The following is an 18,980-nucleotide window of genomic DNA, read 5'->3' on the forward strand; positions in this document are numbered from 1 at the left end:
AAAAAAAAAAAAAAAAAAAAAAAAAAAAAAAAAAAAAAACGTATATATATATATATATATATATATATATATATAGATCATAAAAATTGAATCAAACTACAAGACAAAATAAAAATGTAATCCAACCCAAAAGGTGAACATGGGCTTCACATGCACATCAATCCATAAATAAAAAAAAAAAAAAAAAAATGTATTTCTTGCTACAGAAGGGGGTAACGTGCAAAACAGGGGCTCCTTTTTTTCGACAACAAAGGACGTGGAGGACTGGACAGTTGGTGAGAGACGTTAAGAGAAAGTGGTGGAATACATGGCCTCCATTTCCCCATGTAAAAACTCTAGAGCCCTCCTAAGATGTCTATAAATAGGCATAAGTTGCAGTAAGAAAGGGGGAAAAAAAGACAGATAGAAAAACGCTACAGAAATTGAGAGACAACGGAGAAGAACAGACGGCAGAAATCTTGAGAGAGTTGGAGAGAAATCAAAGAAGTGAAGTGCTGCGGAAATTCAAGGAGACAAATGCAAACAGAGAAGAGGATACACGGCAAAGGAAAGCAACAAAGCATTTAAAGGTATAAATCCATCCTTCCAAAACTTTCTTTGTTTGGTTTCTCTCGGCTTTGCAGGAAAAAAAAGAAGCAATTTGCTTCTTCAACCTCTCCCATTCCCCCGAAGCAAAAATGGAGGTGGTGACTCTAAAGAAGCAAGCCCAAATTCTTTTCCAATCTCTCATGTTTCTCGGATTCTCCACCAAAACTCATGGAACTCTCCAAGTGACACGGCCCGACCCCGATATTTCCCGAATATCAGGATAGGTACGTGCTGGTCGACACCCAAGGGTGACTAAAGCCATTTATTGAATGCAATTGCTGAAAACAAGGGATCGATAAGACTTATAAATATAAAAGAATAAAGAGTAAGCATTTAAGGAATGTGTTCAGAGCATACAACTAATTAGAACATTAAAAGAAATAATATAAAATTGAATGAATAAAAGAGTGGGTCATACGACGAGAGGACTTCAAGATGCCGATCCGGAAGTGCCATGATGCCGGGATTGATTGCCTTGATTCTAAGTCCTGAAGAGGGCGCAAAACAAACATGAGTGGACCAAGTTGATATATATATATATATATATATATATATAATACAATAATTATCAACTTACTAACCCTCAGGTTTTATGAAAACACATATATATCATGATAAACATAGGTTTTTTGAAACCTAGCATGCCATGCAATATCTCAAATCATAACTTGTATATATAATAATCACTAATGAATGTTCGATAACCCCCAGGCCCCATGCCGGCTCACCGTCTATGAGCAGACAGTCGGAGGAAAATACACTTCAGGCCCCATGTCGGTTCCCTGTCCCTATGTTAAATAGCCAGAGGAAACACACTTCAGGCCATTTGTCAACACCAAACCGTCACCCTTGACGAACCAGAATCTATCCCTACATCCCGTAGCAGAAAGGACCACTAGGTAAGTACAAAACCAGTGAACATACATATATTGAAAAACAACTTCATAATATAAAGTCATCCATCATCTATACTATAAAAGAGGTGTTCTAAACATGTTCTAAATATCATATCGTCATCCATCGGATTTCTACAAGAATACGGGTTATAGAAAAAATAGTAATAATTCAAAATAGTCTCAGTAAGCATGTTATCTCATAAAACGTTTCATAGAACATAATTGTTAAATCATGTTTTTCATGTATGCATTTCTACTATTAAAACATGCATTTTTAGAAGGGGTCCACTCACAGTACTTAGCTGCCAAAGAGCCATGCAATTAGCGAAGACGGAAACGCCACAATTAATTACCCCTACGCACATAAAGGGTACATTTAATCAAACTCTACTCAAACGATTGAATTTGGGAAAACGGATATCGGAAACGGGTTCAGGACGTTGAAATTAGTTTAGGAGGGGTCCCGCATGAAAACCCAAAAAGTCAACTATCAAAGTCAACGCTGAACGTTGACTGGGTCAAAGTTAACGGATCCAGATCAAGGGTATTGGGTTAGACCGGGTTGGTCAAAGGGTTTGGACTTGGGTTTGGGTTCTGATGGGTTTGGGTTTTAAAATGCACGGCCTAAGGCCCTAAAGGGAAATAGCCCAAAGGCCTTTAATCCAAAACAATTAAAATTAAAACAAAACAAAAAGGGAGAAATGGGTTTGGGTTGGGCTCAGCAGGAAAGGCCCAAAAGGCCTATGTTTGATTGGTCGCCGGACCCAAAGAAGGTCGGAATTCGATCGGAAAACTGAACAAACTTTAAACCCTCGTAACTTTCTCAATACTCAACAATCGAGTGATTCAAAAGCGAAAATCATAGTTCTCGAAGAGACGAAGAAAATGGTACCTTGCACGACATCTAACTAGTTGTGTTTTGGCCGGAAAATGCCTCGAAATCCTCGGAGGTCACTGGAAATTGAGTAAGATTCAAATGAATATAACTTCTTCAATACTCAACGAAATTGGGTGAAACAAAAAGGAAAGTTGTAGTACTCGACGAGAGGAAGAGATTGATACCTTGCATACAGACTAACTCGCCGTGATTTGGCTGGAAATTGGCTCGAAAGCCGTCGAACTTACCGGTAAAACTGGGAAAACATCCTCCGAGTTGTTCCTCACTACAAACCTTCACCAAAGCACCTGAAATGAGTCCTAACCAGAGTTTGATCGATCTAAGGAAGATTCGAGAGAGTCCCAAAGCTTACCAAGGTTGAGGGTTCGCCGGAGAAAGGAGTTGTGACACGCCCCGACCCCGATATTCCCCGAATATCAGGATAGGCACGTGCTGGCCGACACCCGAGGGTGACGAAAGCCATTTATTGAGTGCAAATGCTGAAAACAAGGGATAAATAAGGTTTATAAATATAAAAGAATAATTAATATACAAATACGGACCGTATTCAGAGCACACCTCTAATCTAGAATACTAAAAGAAAATAATATAAAATTGAATGAAACAAAGGAGTGGGTCCTACACCGAGAGGACTAGAAGATGCCGATGCGGAAGTGCCTGGACGTCGGGATTGTATGCCTCGATTCTAAGTCCTGAAGGGGGCGCAAAACAAACATGAGTGGACCAAGTTGATATATATATAATAAAACAGTTATCAACATACTAACCCCCAGGTTTTATGAAAACACAAATATAATGATAAACATAGGTTTTCCGAAACCTAGCATGTCGTGCAATGTCTCAAATCATCATTCTCATAAACAATAATAATCACTAGTGAATGTCCAATATAACACTTCAGGCCCCATGCCGGCTCCCCGTCTCTGAGCACACAGTTAGAGGAAAATGCACTTCAGGCCCCTTGTCGGCTCCCCGCCTCTGAGCAAACAGTCAGAGGAAAACACACTCCAGGCCCTATGCCAACACCAAACCGTCGCCCGGGACGGACCGGATCTATCCCTACGTCCCGTAGCGGAAAGGACCACTAGGTAAGTACAAAACCAGTGAACATACATATATTGAAAATCAACTTCATAGTATAAAGTCATCCATCATCTATACTATAAAGAAGTGTTCTAAACATGTTCTAAATATCATATCGTCATCCATCAAATATTCTATAAGAACATGGGTTATAGGAAAAATAGTAATAATTCAAACTAGCCTCAGTAAGCATGTTATCTCGTAAAACGTTCATAAAACATAATTATCAAATCATGCTTTTCATGTATGCATTTATACTATAAAAACATGCATTTTTAGAAAGGGTCCACTCACAGTACTTCGCCGTCGGAAAGCCACGCCACTAGCGAAGACGGAAACGCCACGCCACTAGCGAAGACGAAAACGCCACAATTAAACGCCCCTAAGCACATAAAGGGTACACTTAGTCAAACTCTACTCAAACGATTGAATTTGGAAAAACGGACATTGGAAACGGGTTCAGAACGTCGAAATTAGCCTAGGAGGGGTCCCGCACGAAAACCCAAAAAGTCAACGGTCAAAGTCAACGTTGACCGGTAAAGTCAACGGGTCAGGGTCACGGGTTACGGGTCACGGGTCAATGGGTTTTGGGTTAGGGTTTTGGGCTTTGGGTTTTGGGTTAGGGTTTTGGGCTAGGGTTTTAAATGGGTTGGGTTTGGGTACAAACAGAAAATGGGTTTGGGCTTGAACCTCACGGCCCAAAGGCCTAATTAAAAGGGTAATGGGTTTGGGCTTGGGTTGGATCCGGGTTTAGGCCTAAGGGTTTGGGTCTAATGGGTTTAGGGTTAACGGGCCAAAAGCCCTAAATGAAACGGCCCAAAGGCCTTAAAATTAACAAAACAACAAAATAAAAATAATAAAAGGCTTGGGTTGGGCTGCCCAGGTTTTGGGCTTGGCAGGAAAGGCCCAAAGGCCTTGGGTTTGGAGTTCGCCGGATTCCAAGGAGGGAGAAGGCCGGATTTCGGCCGGAGATTTCCCAAGCTCCGTTGGAGCTCAAAACTCAACCAAAACATGTCATTCGATATACCAAATTGAAGCCCCGAAGGTAAGGAATCGAAATATACCCTTGGTTCCCGTCATCGTGGTCGGAGTTGGCCTTAAAACAGCCTGGAAGCCACGGGTATCCGCCGGAAACTGGGTAAGATTCAAATGAGTATAACTTCTTCAATAATCAATGAAATTAGGTGAAACAAAAAGGAAAGTTGTAGTACTCAGCGAGACGAAGAGATTGATACCTCGCACGCGGGCCAAATCGCCGTGGTTTGGCCGGAAATCGCCTCGAAAGGGGCGGTGCTCGCCGGAAAACTGGGAAATGTCTCCGAGGTGATTTCTTCGTGGTTTGACGTCCAAAACACAACCACGGGGTTAGAAAAGAGTTATAGGTGTGGGCATGGTTGTGTGTGTGTGTGTGTTCTTGTCGGAGGAAGGAGCACCGAGAGGAGAGGGGAAAGAGAGAGCACGGAGGAAGAAAGAGAGAAGAGAGAAGAGAAGACTTTTCAGAAAAAAAAGAAAAGGGAAAAAACCGGGGAACAAGAACGGGCCCTTCGGCTCACCAATTAAGGCTCAAAAACAATTTTAAAATGGAAAGTATCCCTTAAATTTAGAGAAAATACAAAAATATCTATTTTCTTCAGTAAATCCCGGAACGGTTTATTACAAGTTGTTTTTCGAGCTTACAGTTTCGAAGGTTGGTATTCGTTCCTTCCTCCACTGAGATGGTGACTTGGTGCATCCATGTAAGTGTGTATGGGTGCGTATGTGTGTGCGTTTGTATGTATGGGTGTCGATTGGGAAAGAGCTCGAGAGAGAGGTGAGCTCAAGAGGAAGAGATAAGGGAGAGTGAGGGATAAGAGAGAATAGAGAGAGAGAGACTTTTCAGAAAAATAAAAGAAAAGGGAAAGGGAACCAAGAGACAAAATAGGGGGTGGGCCCCTTGGGCTCATCAATTAAGACTCAAAAACCATTATTTTAAACAAAAGAAACCCAACCAAAGTAAAAATACGAAAATACCCTTTTTATTCCGTAAATCTCGGAACGGGTTGTTACACCAAGGTCTCATGATTCATCTCCAAATCCCGCAACAATCTGCCTTTTTTATGAGAAATGCAACCAATTGGTATAGAAGGGTGGTCAAGAAATCCCAGCAGAAAGTTATGAGTTAGAAGACAAAGAATAATGCTTCAAGAAATCCCAGGACCTACTCGTCAAGCACTTTCTTGGCACAACATGTCTCTATGTAGACACGGAGGTGCCAGAAGGTGATTTTTACGGGGACGGTCAAAATGTACTCGCCATGAATTTTCTCAGCACAACATGTCTCTACATAGACACGGAGGTGCTGGAAAGTGATATGTACAGGATAGTCGGATCTACTCGTCAAGTATTTTCTCGGCACTGCATGTCTCTATGCAGACACGGAGATGTCAAAAGGTGATCTTTACAGGAATGGTTTAGGATGCAAGCAGTCCCTCTCCATTCCAGAAGTCATGCATCGCATAATCAGAGCCACTGAGCTAAAAAAGGAAGTCACAATGGCGAGACGTAAAAACCTTGCCTCATTCACGGTAGTTGTTCAATGTTCGTTGCGACAAGCATCAAATATGGAGGAATAAAGTTGCAGTGAAGGAAGACAACAACCAACCCGTTTCTGCTGTTCAGACGCTCTCCAAAGGTCCTCTAAATAATTACACCAACAAATAACTCGGTTCTTCCGGCAATCTCTCGGAGTGGTTCAATGCATGAAACAACAACTCCCGCCTAATGAGAGAGCAAGTTACAAGAAGCAATGATCCCGGACAAGGTCACAGCGAGCGATGGATTTGTATGAACAGAGTCGGAGAAAGAAGTCGCACCAAAAAGAAGGATGCTTCTAGCAAAGGAAAAAATAAAAACCAACCCGGTTGTAGCCGTCGTCTTGGAGTTAAGAAGAAGATAGGTTGCTAACGATAAAGAAGCAGGGGAAGCAAAGTCCTATTTGAACTTGGAAAGCTTAATTCACAAACAAAAGAGAGAACAAAACTTGCTGACAACTTCATTGGGAAACTCACTCACATGGCAACCTTAGGAACTTTTGTTCCTGCTATTTTGACCAAGTGATTACAAATTCTACAAGAGTAAGAAAGAATTCTCCAAACAAAGTTCCTAGATTTCCAATGGATGCTGCTCACGCAACAAAGTTCCTAATTTTATAGGGAATGTTGCTCCATGTGAGATTGAAGAAAGAAAAAAACAACAATTTTTTATTCACGTGAACTTTATAAATTTTGAACTCCGTGAATAAAAATTGGGCCTATGGCAAAGACATCAATTTCATGGAGGACGTAAATCACTTCCGATGCTATGGATGCAAACTATTTCGAGGCTTGAAGCCATATCAAAAACCAATGGCATGAAGACGCGTCAAATTTTATATGGCACAAAGTTGCTTCAAATGCCACGAAACCATATCGAATATCAAATGGCACGAAGCCGCGACAGGTCTCAAATGGTTCAGCTTCAATGACTCAAAACCTCGCCCGCATGAGCTGAAACTGCACAAGGCACCAAATCCCAACAAATATACTACGAACTACGCCGGTTTGATTCCGTTTAGGATACGTAGGCAGTCTGATATCAAATTTTAGATACAACCGTGAAATTGAAACAAATCTTTGGTTTATAAACTAAATTCATTCTAAACTTTGTCCGAATCGTTCGATTAAACCAAGGACCAAATTCTTTTCCATATATTTTTAGTGGATTATTCATTCCCTAAAATAATTTTCAAATATTATTTAAAGAACTACGAGCGGCTTGATCCCTCAACGAGGGTACGTAGGCAATTTAGGCCTTTCGATTAAATGCAGCCACAAAATCAAATAAAAACACCAACCCCCGAAATTCATATTTTTCATGTTAGAATCAAAGGGTATTCTGTTCTTTAAGTGAAGGCTTGTAATTAATAAACACATAGTCTATAATGGATTGAACTCAAATTAATAAAAATCTGCTTCGAAAAATGAACAATGATGAAATTGTGTCGAGTGAATTATTTATTTATGATCTTTGTACAAATTTTGCTCAACGCTAATGAAACATGTCACCAAATCATGATCGAGAGATCCAAAACGAAGTTTCGTGGAAGCTCACCACAAGTAATTTTATCCCATGATGCTAGTTTCTTCCATGCATAGAAGAAGAAACACGAGATGGACAGTGCAAGTAGTACTAAACCCCATCATTAATGGATTGACTTACGTTTAGTTGAATATGAAGGGTTTTTGATAAATTTAAAAGATGAATTAGTTAATTGTTACTAACATACTTGCGGTTGTATTCGTAATGTTGTTAACGCGGGTTCTGTAATGACCGGGTCCCATTTTTACTATATCATCATTGCGAGACGACTGTTTGACTGAGGACTAGATCACCATTAGATGGAGGAGGCCTTTTGGCAAGTGATATACCACATGGTGCTAGGCAGAGCGCTCTGCATGCCTAGCACTCTGGAGGATCTTGATGGTCTCGGTCAAACACTGTTGTTTGATGGTCTAAGTAGAGCACTATGGTCTGATGGTCTCGGTAGAGCACCCTTGTCTAATGGTCTAAGTAGAGTACCATAATCTTGCAATCTAAGTAGAGTACAAAATACAAACCCAATTGAATAAGTAAACCAAATCAAATAAGTAAACCTAATTCCTTGACGAAAAGGAAACCTACTTAAATAAATTAAAGCGGAAACTAGATATCAATCCTTGGAAAATATTATCTTTAGACTAAAACCTTAACTAAGATAAAAATTTAATTATAGTCATTTGACTTATGTCCAAGTCAGCATTTATATTTAATGTCAGATTTAATTTCTTTTATGCAATTTTTTTCTTTCTATATTATCCTTGAGTGAATTGTAATGACTCGTATTTAATTTATTTATAACTTATCATTTTATATTTCTTCTTCTTATACATGTAATATTGCATAATTTAATTTTACCATTTTTTTCTAGTGTAGATGATTTATTTTTACCTTCTCATATATCTAATCTACCGATATTTTCTTTTTGATGCTAATGTATCAATACTTCTGTACCTATATGTACGTATGTACTGACATTTCCGCCCGATACTTTCGTACCGATGCTAACGTATCAATATGACACGCCCCGATCCTGATATTCCCAAATACCAGGATGAGCACGTGCTGGTCGACACTCGAGGGTGACAAAGCCATTTTAAACATGCCTATAAAGAAAATATGTAATTAGACAGAAATATAACAATCCATAACTGTGTTCAGAGCATACCACTAATCCAGAATAATGTGAGAGAATTATTACAAAAAAGGTACGAACCATGGAATGGGACCTACATAGAGGAGGCTTGAAGATGCCTAAGCGGAAGTGCCCCGACGCCGGATTGTGTGCCTCGACTCTAACTCCTTAGGATGCGCAAAACAGAAAATATGAGTGGACCAAAGTTTATAATAATACTAATAATAGGAAAATCATTTTACTTCTGAACATACTCACCCCTGTTTTGAAAACTCATATAAACTACATATAGGTTTTTCCGAAAACTCTACATGTCATGCAAATGTTCATAAAATCAGTACGTATAAAACCGTGCTCAGAAATGAATATCACCACCGAAGGAAAATCCGTAAATCTCATCAATACTGTACTATCTAGGGGTATCATAGTCACATGAAGGCAGTACCTATCCATCACCCGAAGGTAAAGCTGTACGACACTGGGTTACGCTAGTGAGAAAACCATGGTCCATCACCCGAAGGTGAAGCTGTATGACTCCAGGTTACGTGGGAGAAGATGATGGAGAAATATCTCCAATTGTAAAATTATCAAAATACCCTTTTTGTTTCCAGTCCCGTAAAATCTTTGTTATAGTTTCGAATTACATCCCGCTTACGCCCATGCGTCTGTACCGACGAGTACTACAAGGACATGCTAAGAAAACAGATCTTATGTGACATGACAAGGCGGTTAACAAAAGTCAACATTTTTGTCTCGAAGGGCATTTTCGTAAATTCACACATTAAAATTATAAAAACCGTAATAATTGGAGACTGTTCGTTACACAATACTTTCGTACCGATACTTTTGTACCTATGTGAATGTATGTACTGGCATTTCCATACCGATATTTCCATAGATAAAAAGGAGTTGATATACCATTTCTTTTGTGATATATATATATATATATATATATTACGGGTTATTATTTAATTTTTTTAACATATTGATTTTTCTATCATTGACTTCTTAAGGTGATTGACTTAAATTACTATAGACTTAATTTGTTTGTCAGCAAGTATAAATTAGTATAATTTACCTTAGTTTGAATAGTTTATTAACGGAATATATTTAAGCCTTAATTATAGAATAGGTTGACAATTTAAATGGCAAAGTTTGTAAATATGGTAGGTAATAGATGTGACAACCAGTTCCAGATTTTACGTTTTTATTTTATTTTAAAAGCATGAATTTACGAAATTGCCCTAGAGGCAAGGACTTTGACTTCCGTTGACCATCGACTTGAGGGATGTGTGACTTATTCTTTTAGCATATCCTCGTAGTACTCATTGGTACGAACGTATAGGCGAAAACTGTTTGCGAGTCCGGATTATAACAGTATAGTTACGGACGTTCGAAATTGGTTATTCAAGGTTTAGTGTTTATTTAAATTAAATCCCCACTTTGTGGGGGGAAGCCCAAAATCAGAAATGGAGGGTGGAAAGAAAGAGAAAAAAAAAAAAAAAAAAGAAGAAAAGGAGGTGGTTTCCGTCCACCCGCACCCACCGCGGGTCCATCTTCCAAGGCCGATTCCGGGCAACTCCGGTGGATTTTTTGGATGCCACCATCACCATCTTGAAGCTCTCATTCCCCTCTACAAAACTCACCCAAGAAACACCTTGATTAACCATGGTATGGAGCGGTTTGAGGCCACGAAAGTTGACGAAAATCAATGGTGCTCCGGCCACCCTTTTCGATTTTCCGGCAAATCGGCAAAGCGATGGCCGATGCCACCACTTGGGCTTTGTAGCCCATCATCCCAGGAGCAAAACCCAACCAACCTTGACCCCGTTGGACCACCGTAGACGACGAATCGACGTCGGAAAGTTTTAGGCACCCGCCGGCTTTGTGGGAAAAATTGACCATCTTCTGTTCACTTTTGGACTTCGTGGCAGGTATGAAAGTTGCTCCACTCACTGAGATCTTCATTTCTGTGAAGTTTGAGAATTTTTGGAAATAGTTGAATTTTCCGGCGAGTTGGGGTGGCCGACCACCACCCGCGGCGGCTCGTGGCCAGTGGGCCGTCAATGCTATTTTTAGGCTATGTCAAATGTCTTGAATTCAGTTTTGTCATTTGAATGACGTAGGTTGATAGTTGGAACCTAAATTCGTTACGATACGTTACTTGATAAAAATGTGAATCGATGATCTGACCGTTGGATCGTCACCAAACTTGGATACATTATAATACGTAATATTTAAAGATCATAGGAATTTATGGATCGGGAATCCGACTTACGGATCTTCCCGAATTGGATTTGTAAGTTAGTAAAATAAATGTTTACGGCCACTTGTTTTAGGCAATTGGCGGAGATCTGACCATTGGATCGTAATGAAATTTTAATATGTTATTTTAGAAACATATTGTGGATTGTTGGAAGTTGCGGATTGGAAATCTGATATGCGGATCTTCCGGGTCAAGTTATACAGGGTTGTAAACCCTACCATCGATCTTTGATCGACGGTTGACTTGTGGTCAATGGGTCTCAAACTATTTTAGAATGTCGTTGAGGTTGTGTTTTATGTGAATTACATATTCTACGGATAAGAGTTCTGAGATGTGATTTGATAATTGGTCACAGGGACCAATCATTCAGGACACCTCAATGCATGCGCTAGAGAATCATAGCGTGGACTCCAGGTGAGTGGATCTTTTCCTTTTTATCGTACATACTGTTGAGAGTTCTATCGACACTTTTAAATTGATTAGGTATATTACCTTCGTATAATTATTGTGAATGCTTGAAGTACCTATATGAACTACGAATGACTTGATCCCTGTCTAGGGTACGTAGGCAGTCTAACGAGACGTTAGATGCAGCCATAAAATATTTGAGACAAAAGCCTTATTTGGGAAATTGAGTAATGCGAAGGAAATTGATAAAGACAAGTTTTAGTTTTGTGAATTAGTTAGTTAATTAGTGTTAATTGGGTTATTATGGATAATTATCCCTGAAAATAAGTAGTTCGGGAATAGAGCGTTATTGATTGTACATTTCACACTGTATAGTTTATAATTGAAAATGCTACAACATGGTTGAGTGTTAGATTGCATCATGGTATATTCATATGTATTATACTTGCATATAATTATTGGGAATGCTTTCAAGTGCAAAGGTGGACGCAGGACACCCAGGTAAGCTTCAGGTGAGTACATGTTGATGTTAGTGATGGTAGTGAGTACGATTGTGTTGAGATATAGTATAGCTCATAAACCTGGACCCCGGTGTTAGTGCTCCCGCCCGTGGCCATGGCACAGTCCTTCACGTGATGTTCACCTCCCGCACCTTACGCTCACCTTGGATTCAAGGTAGGTGCACAGTCCTGTCGTACATACCACTTTAGGTGGTTCCGACTCGTAGGTGACCCGCGATTATTCGCCCAGTCTTCACGTGATCGTAGCACTTGAGCATATTTATTTACACCCAGTCCTGTCGTACAGACCACTTTAGGTGGTTCCGACTCGTGTGCAGGTATACTTATTGAGCTATTGGCTAGCCAGGATTGATGAGATATGGATAAGTCGTACATGTCACTATAGGTGACTCCGACTTATATGCTAGCCAGGATTGATGAGATGGATAAGTCGTACAGATCACTATAGGTGACTCCGACTTATATGCTAGCCAGGATTGATGAGATGGATAAATCGTACAAGTCACTATAGGTGACTTCGACTTATATGCTAGCCAGGATTGATGAGATATGGATAAGTCGTACAGGTCACTATAGGTGACTCCGACTTATATGCTAGCCAGGATTGATGAGATGGATAAGTCGTACAGGTCACTATAGGTGACTCCGACTTATATGCTAGCCAGGATTGATGAGATATGGATAAGTTGTACATGTCACTATATGTGACTCCGACTTATATGCTAGCCAGGATTGATGAGATGGATAAGTCGCACAGGTCACTATAGGTGACTCCGACTTATATGCTAGCCAGGATTGATGAGATATGGATAAGTCGTATAGGTCACTGTAGGTGATTCCGACTTATATGCTAGCCATGATTCATGAGATATGGATAAGTTGTACATGTCATTCTAGATGACTCTGACTGATATATCACTTTGTATTGATTTAGTTCATTTGGCCTACTTATTAATGTATGGTGGAGTTGATGGCAAATCGTGGTTTTAGTCATTTCTGAGTATGGTTTGGATATATGTATATATGTTGTACTGTCTTATGGAAAACGATACGGGTTTTACATTTAGGGGCATTACTTTTAGAGAGGTAATAACTTTGGGAAGCTTGGTTTTATTGCTTACTCACACCTTCTGTTTGGTGCCCTCCAGGTTTTAGCTGCTGAGTTTGTATCGACAAGAATCTGTGGCGAATCTTAGTATTGATGGATATTTCTAAGGGAATGATTCTTACCCACACTACTGTACCTTACTTATGCTCTGACATCGCGTGTGAAATGGGTTCGCTCCCACTCATACCGCACTCTGGTACTTAGACACTTTTAGATTCAAATTTATTCACTTTTTCTACACTCTATCACATTTTATGGTTTCGTCACCGTCCAGGTGTCGGCCAGCACAGCTCGATTCAGGGTCCAAGTGGACCTTCTGGGTCGGGGTGTGTCAATAGAGGTATTTTATAATATGACGTGGCGTTGAATATTAAATTAGGGGCTTAAATAAGATTTTAAAACCCATTCAAGTTATGATCTAAAAATTATCTTATTGAAATCCTAAAATCTAAATGCTCCTAAATTAAACCTTGCCCACAGGACAAGAAAATCCAGTACCGATACTTTTGCACCTATCATTCTCTTTTGTCTGTTTGTTTTGGGATATATATGATGAATATCAATTTGGAATGGAATCAATCTGTTTGCACGAGTACTCATGAATTAATATTGTCTAGGCAAGTATGCTTAATGACCAAGCGGTTCTAATATTAAACTAATGGAATTTGGATGCCATTGTTTGTATTTATGATACATATAATTAAATGCATTGGTCTGTTTTGAATCATTAAAATAAAATAAAATAAAATAAAAAAGATAAAATAGGATTATACAAGTATCCATAATGATGACTTTAAAATTAGTAGTGTAATTCATATCCCCAGTTTTGGTTTGACTACACATAATATGTATTGGGGGCGTTGCCGTATATATGAATGGTGGAGTTTGGAATCTTTGGATTCGATAAATGTCAATCTTTGCAGTGTATAACCGAAAACATGTGAAGGCTCTTGTATTTATACCTTGTATGGAATGATATAAATTGTTTTGGTGAAGCCTTGTTGGCAAGAATGCATTCTATTTCGTTGTGATAGTGGAACTCATCGATTGGCAAGATTTGGTCTGGAATTTTAGTTTCTCGTTTGCTTCTGCTACTCTTAATGAAATTTGCTAATTAAATTGGTATGTATCCTTTAATTCATATCTGATGCGATCTCAAAGTTCATAAGATATTAATTTTGAAATTTTGACAAATTATGGGTTTTTCCATTGATTGGAATTGTTTGAGATTTTGAAGCGTCAATTAGTGTTTTTGCAATTGATTTTTGGACTAGATTGAATTATGATACATGTCGATCTTGTTAAAGAATTATTATATGTAAATCATATTGTTGAAAAGTTGAGATCTTGATTATCTCGTTTTAATTGAGATAACTTGTGCTTCTATGTCCAAACATTATCAATTTTTAGTTGATCTTGCTCAATAGATATTGAACTAGTTAGGATCAATTTGAAAACAAAAATATTGTGCTTGCTATTCTGATTTTGATTGTTGTTGAAAGTAGGGATTTTGGGTTTATGTGAGATAAGTTTTTCCGAATGGATTGTGACTATCTTTTGATATATAGACTGTTTGCATAATAGTTTAGGTGTATATGACTAAACTAAGATTATGCAATTGGTAAGAATCGGGAACCGATTGGTTCATATCTCCGGTTTCTTTATCGGCTGTGCAGTACATTCTGCTTATGCTTAAGTGGGAGAATCATATGTTCGAAGGTAAGCATAAGGCAAAGAGTTAGGCCGGCCATTATAATTCATTTGGTTGAATTATTTGTGTTACTTAATTTGTTTAAGTAATGAGAAGGATCCTATAATGTCAGTTAACATTCAAAAGGAAACGAATTTGGTTTCCATATGGATTCTGATTAGTCATTCATTGTATTGGAATGATTTTTTTTTTTTAGTTAATATAGTTGCTATACCACATCTTTTACTTAACTTGGTTGTGTTAAGTATAGCCTAGATAAGTGGGAGCAAATTGGTTTGGTTTTGCTATATTGGTTCACATAATTACAAAATGCAAATTAAGTATGTTGTGACTTTTGAGTTAATTCTGTGATGTAGCAGAAAAGATTCTTAAGTTCAATACTTCAAAATACATAGGTAAGTTGTATGTGAGGTTAAGCTTTTGTTATCCAAAAGATTTGGTGGCTATATGAGTGGGAGTAGACGTCTTGCTTTACTTTTGAGCTTAGATACATTGCTATGAACATGAACTGGACATTGTGATTTGTAAATTAAATCTGTATTTTGTGTTGTAGAGGCAATTATAAATTCATTGTTTTGGTTTATGTAAGTTGGTTGTGTCTATGTACTAGTGTGTTGATGAATGACTTATGTGATCACCTTTATACTGAATTTGAGATGATTATTCACTATTATGAATCATACTCAAGTGGGAGAATGTTAGAGAATGAGTGTGATTCATACGGTTTGGTAATAATCCTTCTTGTCTCAGATTGCTATAGAGAAGTCTTAATATGTTTATGAGAGTTAATCCGACTTTGGTTTGGATTGAAACTCTATGTTGATAAGCTTAGGAATAGAACTCGTACAAGGATTTTGTCTTGTATTCCTTGTAGGATTGTAATAGGGCAATCTATGGTTAGTATAAAAATATAAGTCACTGCTCTCACAAAGCATACGCTCAATATTGAACTAAGACCTATTGTTAGTTTGAGTACTTTTGGTTTTGCAAGAGAGGAGAAGGTGCACTATTTGAAGTCTGATTTGGCTTCTTCTTCTACTACTTTTACAGGTTAGTTTGTCATTATGTTTATCGAGTTGTGATTTTAATACTTGTATAAATTTGTGGTTCATGAGCTTAATCTCTTTAACTTGTAATTTTTGATAAATTTAATCTTACAAGCTCCACATTCACATCAAAATATTTCCAGTCACGCACGCCATATTGGACCATCACCACCTTCCCAACAAGAGGAGAGAAACTTGCCAATAATTACCTACTGAATGAGACTTTTTTCTTCTTCTTTTTTTGCGTAAATTAACCTTTGTAATGCTGTAATTTCGAGGATCAGGAAGTAGCTAGCAAGCACAAAGCATGGAGAAGTTTGTGGTATCATTTGTTGTTGAAAGACTTGGGGACCTGCTGATTGAGAAAGCCACCTTGTTACATGGGGTCAAGCAAAACGTTGAGCAGATCCCCGTCGAACTAAGGCGGATGCAATGCTTCTTGAAAGATGCCGATAAGAGGCAAGACGAAGATGATAGCCTTGGAAATTGGGTTTCCGAGATTTGAGAAGTTGCTTATGATGCCGAGGATGTCATTGGGTCTTTTACCACCACGAGTGCAACACCAATTTCCAATCCGCTAAAAAGGAACGCTTGTTTTTTCAACCGAGCTTCAAACCTAAATGAAATTGAGTCTGAGATTGAGGCCATCAAAGCTAGAATCTCTGACCTTTAATTTGCATAGAGGGGAATTAAACCAAAGAATCGGTAGTGTTCCTCGGATAGATATAACCGAAGTTAATTCTTTCAAGAGTAATATTATTGCATATCACAATATTTCTTCTAAGTTATTACTTCCCTGTTAGGATCAACTCTAGCAATACCATCAGCATAACATGACGGATCAGTAAATAAATCCCACGGCCACTCCCGCAAATACATATGGGGTAAATTTTCGTTGATCTCAGAAAATGATATATCTTGGTAGGAATAGTCCTCCATGTCATGGGCAGGAGGAGGAGCAAGAGAACTGCTTGCAGTTGTCCCCAACTCATTGAGCTGCTTGACGGCGTCAGCCCTCTCCTGCAACTCCAGTGCGCCCTCAAGTTCCACCTGCATTTCACCCATCGTGGGCCGTTCAGCTCCTGTAGGGCGCACACATCTCTCGGCGATGTTCATAAATTTTCTCAAACAATCTGGAGCTACTTTTCCCACCAGAAATGGATCAATCATAGCAGGGAAAGTCTCACCCCTTTCCACACATTCAGGTATCTCTCTTGAACCAGATTTGGCATACAAAACTTCAAATAACACCATTCCAAATGAAAAGACATCAGATTTTTCGGTAAGTTGCCCGGACAATGCATACTCTGGATCAAGATACCCGAATGTACCAGACACCCGCGAGTTTAATTTGATTAATGCATTTGATAAGGCAGGAGGACCCATCTTGGACAACCCGAAGTCAGAAAGCTTGGGCACCAAGTTTTGGTCCAATAGAACGAGGGAGCATTTCACGTCTCGATGGATGACCGCATGCTTAACCCCTGCGTGGAGGTAGTGTATTACGCTCGCCACCCCAATACAAATTTTCAGCCTTTGCTTCCAAGTCAAGGGAAAGGGATGCTTATTTTTAATATTGGAAGGATCAAAGAGGTAATCAGAGAGTTCACCGTTGGGCATGTAGTCGTAGACAATCATACACTCTCCATTTTCTTGGCAGAATCCGATGAGAGAGATGAGGTTGGGGTGGCGCAGCTGGCACAGTAGCTGTACGTCCGCCCTGAACTCACACATTCCTTCTTCTGAACCTCTGGAAATGCGCTTGATTGCAACCTCTTTCCTGTCCTCATCCCCATCGACCTTAATACGCCCCTACATACTGGGCCAAAGCCAATGCCGCCAACGTATAAGCTCTCGTCGAAACATTGATAAATAAATACACGGACACGGATACGGAGATACGATACGATACGACACGGGGACACGTCAAATTTCTAAAAACAAAGACACGATACGTCAAAGATACGGCAATTAAAAATATATATAAATAAATAAATGTATCTAAAATATTATAAAATAAGCATTCAAATTTATTACCCAAACTTAAATTTATTTCAATAAACTCTAAACAGAAAGATAAGCGAAAATAAGCATACAAAATATAATAATAATATTATATCCAAAAAGCAAAAGGGGCTTTAAGTTTTTCCAATTTACATAACACAACAGATGAGCTAAAAGTCATTGAATCAGTCAAAGCAAAAGAATCTTTTAGCTTCGAAGTTGAAAACAGAAAAGCAGGCTTCCTTTCAGTTTCAGAGATGGGTTCTGGAAATCAGATTGAGCTTCAAAATTAACAACGTGAAAACGAAGTCGAAAGCTCTCACCAGCAGTTGCAGATGGAGACGATGGAGATGACGGAGCAGTTGCAGACGGAGACGATAGAGACGACGGACGGACGGAGCAGTTGCAGACGACAAGTCTGATTTCTGAGGTTTGAAATCATTTTGGTTTTTAGTCAAACAATCGTTTCAGTTTAGCTAATTTGAATCAATCATGATTCGGTGCGGATTTATTGGATTCTTTTTTCTCTGATTATCCTCTGATTTAGTTTGAATCCGAAAAGTATGATACGCGTATCTCATCAATAAACAACGTATCCATTCGTTCGGATACGTATCAGGCCCGTATCCATGCGTATCCTGTGCGTATCCGTATCCTTGCGTGTCAGATACGGGATACGCTGGCTTTTCCCCGTGTCCATACATCGTAGGGCATATGTAAAACGACGGCATAGTTCTTCTGGAAACGCCCAATCTTTTTGTTTCTTCTTCCGAAGAGAGAAGATCTTACGATTTTGGTTTCAACTTGTTGTTCTTTTCTGATTAAACTGCTGCAACGGCAGCAGTGTTTTATACATATTTTACATACACGCATGCACACATACGCATGCAATAAACAAATGCAATGCAGTGTGTTGTGCTTGCTGTCCATAATGCAGCAACTAGAGAAAACTAATGCAGCAACCATACTGACTAGCTGTCAAGGAATAATACAACATTCCTTTTTCACGTGCCCTTCCATACTGACTGCAATATTCCCTGCCATACTGACAGTATACCATACTGTCCATTATTCCATATTGTCCATACTGTCAATACTCCCCCTCAAGCTGGATCAAGGGGGTTGATTGATCCAAGCTTGAACAATAACCGTTGAAACTGTGTAAAATCGAGAGCTTTCGTGAAAAGGTCCGCAAGTTGATCA

The 18,980-nt window shown here is 39.0% G+C and overlaps 1 pseudogene; it reads right to left on the minus strand.

Moving 5' to 3' along the window:
- Positions 1-16,017: 16,017 nt before the first annotated feature.
- On the minus strand, positions 16,018-18,508 carry LOC137745368 (probable serine/threonine-protein kinase PBL22; annotated as a pseudogene).
- Between the last annotated feature and the right edge of the window lie 472 nt (positions 18,509-18,980).

The sequence above is a fragment of the Pyrus communis genome, chromosome 9 (genome assembly GCF_963583255.1).
Source record: "Pyrus communis chromosome 9, drPyrComm1.1, whole genome shotgun sequence".
In the NCBI taxonomy this organism is placed as follows: Eukaryota; Viridiplantae; Streptophyta; class Magnoliopsida; order Rosales; family Rosaceae; genus Pyrus; species Pyrus communis.